Here is an 8,174-nt window from a genome sequence, read left to right on the forward strand (position 1 = left end):
AGACAGTCATTACTAGTACTTTTAGTTCCTTTGGGTTCGACAATCTAGTCTTGCTAAAACTATACTACTGTTCGATAAGTGCACTTGCTTGCATCATGATAATAGTTAGTTTCAAGAACGATTAATTATAAATATTTAAAACTTATCACACAAAATCGTGCGATCAGCTATGGTCGTGGTCCAGCAGGGCATGGCAGTTGTGGAGAACCTTTCCCAGTAGAGTTTCAAGTTCATGAGTAATAGTGAGCTTTAGAGCTCTTTATAACTGTGATAGAATAAGGAAATTTTTTAGGAAATATATAAGGAAGAATAATTACTCGTAATGAAATAGTCGAAATTAAAAATTGTATAATAATAATTATAAAACCTTATAAAAAAACTTAAAGAAAAATAAAAAGTAGTCTTAGAATAGAATAAAAGTAACAACACAAAATAATAAATAAAAGTTTTTAAACATCTTCATCGCTAGATGGTTCGCGAGGTGGGGGTGGCGATAAGATGTGGAAGTGCTAACAAATTTGCTATAGAGTAGCATCAATGTTATCGAAGTACTAAAAACACTACTGCTCAAATCGAGTAAGACGCTCAGAGATGTCAGCGTATGAGGTCGCCGCATGAATTGGACAAGAGGGGGGTGGTGGCTGAGTCGGTGGATCCTCATAACGTGGAGGGACATCATCAGTAATGTCCTTTGGGTCCTCCTCCTCGGTGGACTGGGTGAGGCGATACTGAGGAGGGTATGTGCCACGTCGTTTCTCGATCATCCTCATACTTAGCATGCTGGAGATGCCCTGTGGGGACATTTGGTCGATGAGAGTGAGGGTGGATGATTCTGCTGCTGTGTTGAGGAGCCCAAAGTGCCGAGCCAATCGAGTCACATAGGGCCCGATAGAGATGACCCCTCTTCTTTGCCGCTCCATTTGGTGGCCAATGGCGAAGGCAATAAAGTAGGCGAGGTCGATGACGTGCCCATTCGCCATACTCCATAAGAAATAGGCGTCGTGGGTGGTAACGACGCTGGTGCTCTCTCGTCTCCCTGTCAAAGTGTGAGCCAAGATGGCATGTAGATACCTCAAGGATGGAGGGAGAGCCGATGCCTAGGAGCGGCTAGGATCGTAGGTGGCCGAGGCAGGGACGAGGTCCCTCCAGAATTTTGAGGGGGAGTAGTGGGTGTAGCGGTGGAGGCTGTTGAGTTTATTGTCGTCCATGAACTCATCCGTGTATAGCCCTAATGCAATCCCGAACTTAGGTACACTCAACTGGCGTACTAGACCATCAAGGCGGAACTGGACCGTTCCAGGATCGTCGAAGTTGGTCATGACGGTTTGAAGATGGAATGTCGAGCAGAGCTCTAATATGAACTCGAGATACGTTGGCTCGATGATCTCATAGAAGAGCCCCCACAGGTCAGTCGTTTGGAGGGCTCGGAACACGTTAGCCAATTGAATCTACTCTAGTGTGGCCCAGTCAATGCAGCGGCCCACACCTAGGGGTCGGACCCATAATATCTGATATAATTCCTCCTGGGTCCCAAGGGAACCTGGAAGAACGAGTGCCTAATCTCTATGGTAGGACCCGAGGATGACACTACTCCCTTCCTCTTCTTCGAAGCGGGAATAACAGACTTCTTACCACGTGAGGATGATATTGTACCTGCGTTGAAAAATCGAAGTTCAATCAATACGTCCCAAAAATAGCACGGAAGCACAAAACTAAATATGAATATTTCATGAGACTTATGTAATGGATGAAGTAAACAAAACTACTAAATATATCAAGTTATAGGATTATGGGAATAATGTAACAGGAAAATGAATGATTGCATCTGGGTAAGCATAAACTTCATGGAACTAGGAAAATGAAAAGGTATAGCATAATGGAGTAACTAAAATGACAAAATTTTAATAAACAAGCATGAGTATTTTAATATTCTAACTATGAATATTCATTCAAAATAGTTTAATAGAGTAGAGAAATCATGAAATAGGCAACATATTTAAAGAAAACAGAGAGAAAAGACTAAACAAACGTGAAATAAAGGAGCTTGAGGCGTCGAAGTCGGTGTTGGAGGCGGCGTACGGGCATGGGGGTAGGGCATGTGAAGTTTCAGTGACTTGGGTTAGGGATTTTTAGGGAGGAAGATGATGAATAGTGAGAGGTTTATATAGATTTTGGGGCACACGGCTGTGGGACACGCCTGTGTGGCCTAATTTTTGCCCGTGTGTTTAGTGAATTTTGAATTTGGGTGCGTCTAACATTTTTTCCATGCCCGTGTTCTTTGGGTGTGTGTGTGCAAACGATCGTGTCGCACGGCCATGTCTTACTTCGTTCGCTTCTCCCACGCTCGTGTACATAGGTCCACGCCCGTGTTCGTTTTGACAGTGTCGACCACGGGTGGATGGCACGGGCGTGTCTCACGCCTATGTTACATTTTCAGTTTCAACCATGGTTTCGAGGCACAGGCGTGTCTTACGCCCGTGGTGTTTTGGAAATTTCTCCCACGGCCATGTCGCACGACCGTGGCAACTTATCGCATCTCGTGTTGGGAAAAAATCTTGCCCTATTTTCACACGGCCTAATGCACGCCCGTGTGCCTGGCCGTGTGGTATTTTGAAAGTCTACATTCCATAATTCAGTTAGTATGTTATATGTTAAAAACTAAAATTTAAAGAAATTAACACTGTTAGTGCTCGGGTCACCTCTTGAGAAGTGCTTATTTATAGTCTAAGCTCGACTTACCTCACTTTTTCATGGTCAAGGTGGAGCGAGGAGTTTACACTCCTCATCCCTGCTATAAATTTTATCAACATAAGGTTTAAGACGAGTATTGTTTACCTTAAATGTGCCGAATTTGGGATGATTTACCTCGACTGTACCATATGGAAAAATACTGAGTATCGTCAGAGGATTTTCTTCATTAGGTTCAGAAGTGGTAATGCGACGATCTGCTGCATCTATTAGTGCTTTGTCTCCAACCTTAAGTTGATTTGGTGAGGTATTGAGCTCGTCTTGGCTTTATTTTAGCTTATCGGGTGTTCTCGATTTCTGTATCCGCCATTCATCTAGCTTCTCGATTTGTAGCCTTCGTTCTTCATAGATAGGTCTCTTGTTGTTGTTTGAACATGGCTCATATGCGTTCTTCATAACTATTTCCTTCACAGAAGGTTTCACCACATGATCAGTACTAGTAGAATGATTTATACAACCACCTTCAATTTTTGATATGTTACTTGAATTACGAGCTTGAAGGGTGATTGTTTCGTCTCCCACATGAAGTGTGAGTTCACCTGTACTAACATCATCAATGGTTCTAGTAGTCGCTAAAAAGGGTCGTCCTAAAATTAAAAGTGCGTTACTCTCCTCTTCCATGTCTAGAACAACAAAGTCTACTGGGTATATAAATTTATCGATCTTAACAAGAACATCGTCAATGATACCCCTAGGAAATCTAATGGTTTTATCAGCCAATTGAATGCTCATCCTAGTTTGTTTGGGTTTCCCAAGACCTAGCTGTTTAAACATTTTATAAGGCATAACATTAATGCTTGCCCCTAAGTCAGCCAATGCATAATAAACATATAAACTTCAAATTAAATAAGGAATCGTAAAACTCCCTGGATCCTTCAATTTGTTGGGTAGCTTATTCTGTAATATGGCTGAGCAAACTATATTCAACTCCACATGCGACGCCTCATCCAACTTTCGTTTATTTGTTAAAAGCTCCTTTAAAAACTTGACTGTGTTTGGCATCTGCGAAAGGGCTTCAATAAACGGTAAGTTAATATGTAGTTTCTTTAAAAGTTTAAGGAATTTACCAAATTGTTCATCTGATTGGTATTTCCTTATCGCATTGGGGTATGGCACACGAGGTTTATATTCTGTACTCATCGGCTTTGGGTCATTTTGGCCGACCTCATTCTTACCTTTGCTTACCATTGTTTCTGGCCTTGGTTCTACAACTAACCCTTCCTCATCTTGAATGACAATCGCATTGAGTTGCTCCCTTGGTTAGATTCAGTGTTGTTGGGCAGGCTTCTTAGTGGTCTTTCGGAAATCAACTTGGCGAGCTGGCCAATCTGAGTTTCGAGCCCCTAGATTGATGCTTTTTGATTTTTGAGTGCCATCTCGATATTCTAAAAACAACTTTCTGACACCAAGACGAATTTGGTTAGCATCTCCTCAAGGTTCAGCGTTTTCTACTATTGGTACGGTGGTTGCTGACAGCCTGGAGGGGGTTGTGGTCTCTGATTTCCTTAGCCTCCCAATGAAAAATTTGGGTGGTTCCTCCAACCTGCATTGTAAGTATTGCTATAAGGATTGTTTTGAGATCAAAGATTGTTACCCATGTAATTTAACTGCTCGTTCTCCATGTTGTGGCCATAAGGTGGGTATTCTGAACTGCTTGATCCACCTCTACTTGCTTTGCACTGCATTACTCGGTGAACCTGTGATGAACTAAGAAAACCATCAATTTTCTTATTCAAGAGTTCTACCTGATTAGAGAGCATGGTGACTGAATCGACGTTATAAAAGCCTGCCATTTTCATTGGCTTTGTCCTCATGACTTGCCACTGATAGTTATTCAGTGACATCTCCTCTATAAATTCATAAGCATCTTCAAGTGTCTTATTATTGATGGTTCTGCCAGCAGCTGCGTCAACCATCTGCTGAGTCGAAGGGTTTAGGCCATTGTGAAACTTTTGGACCTATAGCCAGAGTGGTAACCCATGGTGAGGGTATCTTCGCAAAAGGTCCTTGTATCTCTCCCATGCATCGTAAAGTGTTTCTAAATTCATCTGCACAAAAAAAGAGATATCATTACGTAATTTAGCCATTTTAGCCGGCGGAAAATATTTTAATAAAAACTTTTCGGTCATTTGTTCCCAAGTAGTGATTAACCCCTGTGGTAATGAATTCAACCACTGTTTAGCTTTGTTTCTCAATGAAAATGGAAACAACCGAAGGTGAATGGCGTCATCAGAAACGCCATTTATTTTAAAAGTGTCGCAAAATTCTAAGAAATTTGCCAAGTGAATTTTGGGATCTTCGTCCTGCAAACCATCAAACTGAACAAATTGCTGTATCATTTGAATTGTGTTAGGTTTCAGTTCAAAAGTATTTGCAGCTACAGCAGGTCTAACTATGCTCGATTCAGTTCTTGTTAAAGAAGGTTTAGCATAATCATACATAGTGCGTGGAGTAGGATTCTGATTAACAGTAATCGCAAGAGGTAGTGTACTTTCTTGGTTTTCAGCCATCTCGGTTATGGTTGAAGTATCGTCCTTGTGCTCTTCCTTTGTGTGTCATAAGCTTCGCCTTATTTCTCTTCGATTTTTGTGAACTGTACGATCGAGCTCACTGTCAAACAGTAACGGTCCTGATAGGTTTCTTCTGGTCATAAACTAGAAAAACCTGTCAGAAGAAAAATAAATGAAGAATTAGAAAAAAGAAAATAAAATTTTCAATTGCAATTAAAGTAAAATGGCTAAAGTAATAAAAATCGAGTGTTCATAATATCCTAGTTCCCCGACAACGGTGCCAAAAACTTGATACGTGATATTCGTGACAGGTTTTAAAGATTTATGAATGAATCACTCTTGAGACTAACGTATTACCATGATTAAGGCAAGTGTACCTATCGAACAGTAGTATAGTTCAGCAAGACCGGATTGTCGAACCCAAGGAACTACAAGTACTAGTATTTACTTCCTTTTTATTATCTAGCCTAAAAATTAAGAGGTTTGATTATCTAAACTAATTATTAACTAAGAATGCACAGAAAGAAAATTTGGGAAAATACTTTTGGGAAAATTCGATTGATTAAGACAATACCTAAGGAAAAATCCACCTAGACTTCACTTGTTATTTGACTCTGAATCAGACGATTTATTCATTTGACTTGATCCGTAGAAATCCCTAAGTTATATTATTATCTCTCTCGAGACTAATAACGTCTAACCCTAGGTTGAATAATTGAAATCTCTTTCTAATTAACACCCTAGAATTGCATTAACTCGATCTATGGATTCCCTTATTAGGTTTCACCTTAATCCAGCAAAATCTTATCACCCTATCTCTAGGCGTGCAATCAACTTCGCTTAATTATTAAAAAGCTACTCTTAGGCAGGGTCTATTCTTCCTCTGTATAAGAGCTTAACTTGAATCAATATCTTGGAATATCAAAACAAGAATTAAGAACACATAATTAAGAACAAGTCAAATATTTATCATACAATTCAGATAATAATAACAAGATCCGTCTTAGGTTTCATTCCCCTTAGGTATTTAGGGTTTTTAGTTCATACTTATGAAAGAAAACATCTCAAAAGCATAAAGATAACAAAACATAAGAAAACCCAAAACTCTTGAAGGAACTTGAAGGGAGATCTTCAGTCTTGATGATGAATCCAGCTTCTGATATGGATCAATCTGCTTTCCTTGAGTAATTCCTTGCTTCCTACTCTGCGTCCCCCCTTCTAGTGCCTCCTCAGATGTTTAAATAGGCTTTAGAATGCCTAAGAGCCCCCAAATTTAGCCTTTTCTGAATAGGGTTATACTTGGGCTCGGCAAGGACATGCCCGTGTGACACGCCCGTGTGCGATTACTCTAGCCCGTGGCCAAGGCTGTTGAATAGGCACAGGCGTGTAGTATACTCGTGTAAGTCGTGCTTCAATCCCGTCAAAGGGACACGACCGCGTGACATGCCCGTGTGAGAAAGTCCAGGCCGTGTTGATTGCCTATGTGGGTCCATTTTCTCCGTTGTTGGTCTGTTTCTTGCCCTTTTTACTCTCCTATGTTCACCTAAATATAAAACATGAAATTAAAGGGTTAGGAGCATCGAATTCACCAATTCTAAGGAGAAACCATCTATAAATGCGCTAAGCATGGGGTAAAAATATGTATAAGTTATAGTTTATCAGTAACCTTACCAATGTGGTGAAAATGAATTAATATTGTGTGATAAACGTAGTATCGTTAATTTACACTAAAATAGTTTTAGACATCAGCCATAGTCTGACTTTAAAAATCCACCAAAAATTGTGGAAATTGAATTAGAGGCTAAATAAAATATGAAATTAAAGCCTAAAGAGTAAAGTTTTATATAGAAGAAATGTGTAAGAAAAAGAGTTTCATATTATGAAATATTTTAATTGTTGTGAGACAAAGTCAGAATGACTTCGAAATCCCCTATTTTGATTTGAGAAAATCATTGAAAATTTTAAAAAAATTAGTTATGAGTTATAATTTATATGTTTAGAATTATTAATGAGTATATTTTCAAGAGAATATACTCAAGGCGCAAGGCGCGGTAGCTCTCTGTATACCCCGGTAGCTCCGCAAGGCGCGGACATGTTTAGGAGGGAGAAACCTCCAGTGGATAAGATTCGAAAACAAGGGGCTGAGGAATTTCGGGCTAGTATAGATGATGACCCAGAAAGAGAAAATTTTTGGTTAAAAAATACCATTAGGGTATTCGGTGAATTATCGTACACGCACGAAGAGTGTGCGAAGTGTGCAGAGTCACTCCTACGAGATTCGGCATATCAGTGGTGGAATACTCTCGTGTCCATTGTACTGAGAGAGAGAATCACTTGGGAATTCTTCCAGGAAGAATTCTGGAAAAAGTATATAAGCCAAAGATTCATAGATCAAAAGAGGAAGGAATTCCTAGAGCTAAAGCAAGGCCTAATGGTGGTGACAGAATATGAGCATAAATTCGTGAGGCTCGGTAAATATGGGCGGGTGTGCATGTCTACAGAAGCCACTATGTGTAAGAGGTTCGAGGATGGTCTTAATGAAGATATTTGAGTATTTGTTGTCATCCTAGAACTGAAAGAATTTGTAATGCTCATTGAGAGAGCATGCAAGGCAAATGAGCTGATAAAAGAGAGGAGGAAAGCGACTATTGAGTCCAGAGATTCCAAGAAGAGACAGATGGGGAAATCACATCAGTCCTCATCTAAAAGATTGAAGGAATTCACTACCCGATCGAATGCTTCAATAGGGTTTTCGAATAGAAATAAAAATCGATAGAACACAACTTCTAGAGCTCAGACCGTTTCTGTCGTGAGTGTCGTTAATTCTTGGCCAAATAGGCCAAAGTGTTCACAATGTGGCAGACGCCATTTTGGCAAGTACCGAGGTAAAGAAAGAGGGTGTTTTAAATGTAGTCA

General features: G+C 40.0%; 1 non-coding gene across 1 annotated transcript; it reads left to right on the forward strand.

The window, feature by feature from the left end:
* The first annotated feature begins 4,722 nt into the window (after positions 1-4,722).
* LOC121205827 (small nucleolar RNA R71) lies at positions 4,723-4,829 on the forward strand. The gene has a single exon (XR_005900900.1). It is a non-coding gene; the product is annotated as a small nucleolar RNA R71 (small nucleolar RNA).
* Positions 4,830-8,174: the final 3,345 nt, after the last annotated feature.

The sequence above is a fragment of the Gossypium hirsutum genome, chromosome A08 (genome assembly GCF_007990345.1).
Source record: "Gossypium hirsutum isolate 1008001.06 chromosome A08, Gossypium_hirsutum_v2.1, whole genome shotgun sequence".
In the NCBI taxonomy this organism is placed as follows: domain Eukaryota; kingdom Viridiplantae; phylum Streptophyta; class Magnoliopsida; order Malvales; family Malvaceae; genus Gossypium; species Gossypium hirsutum.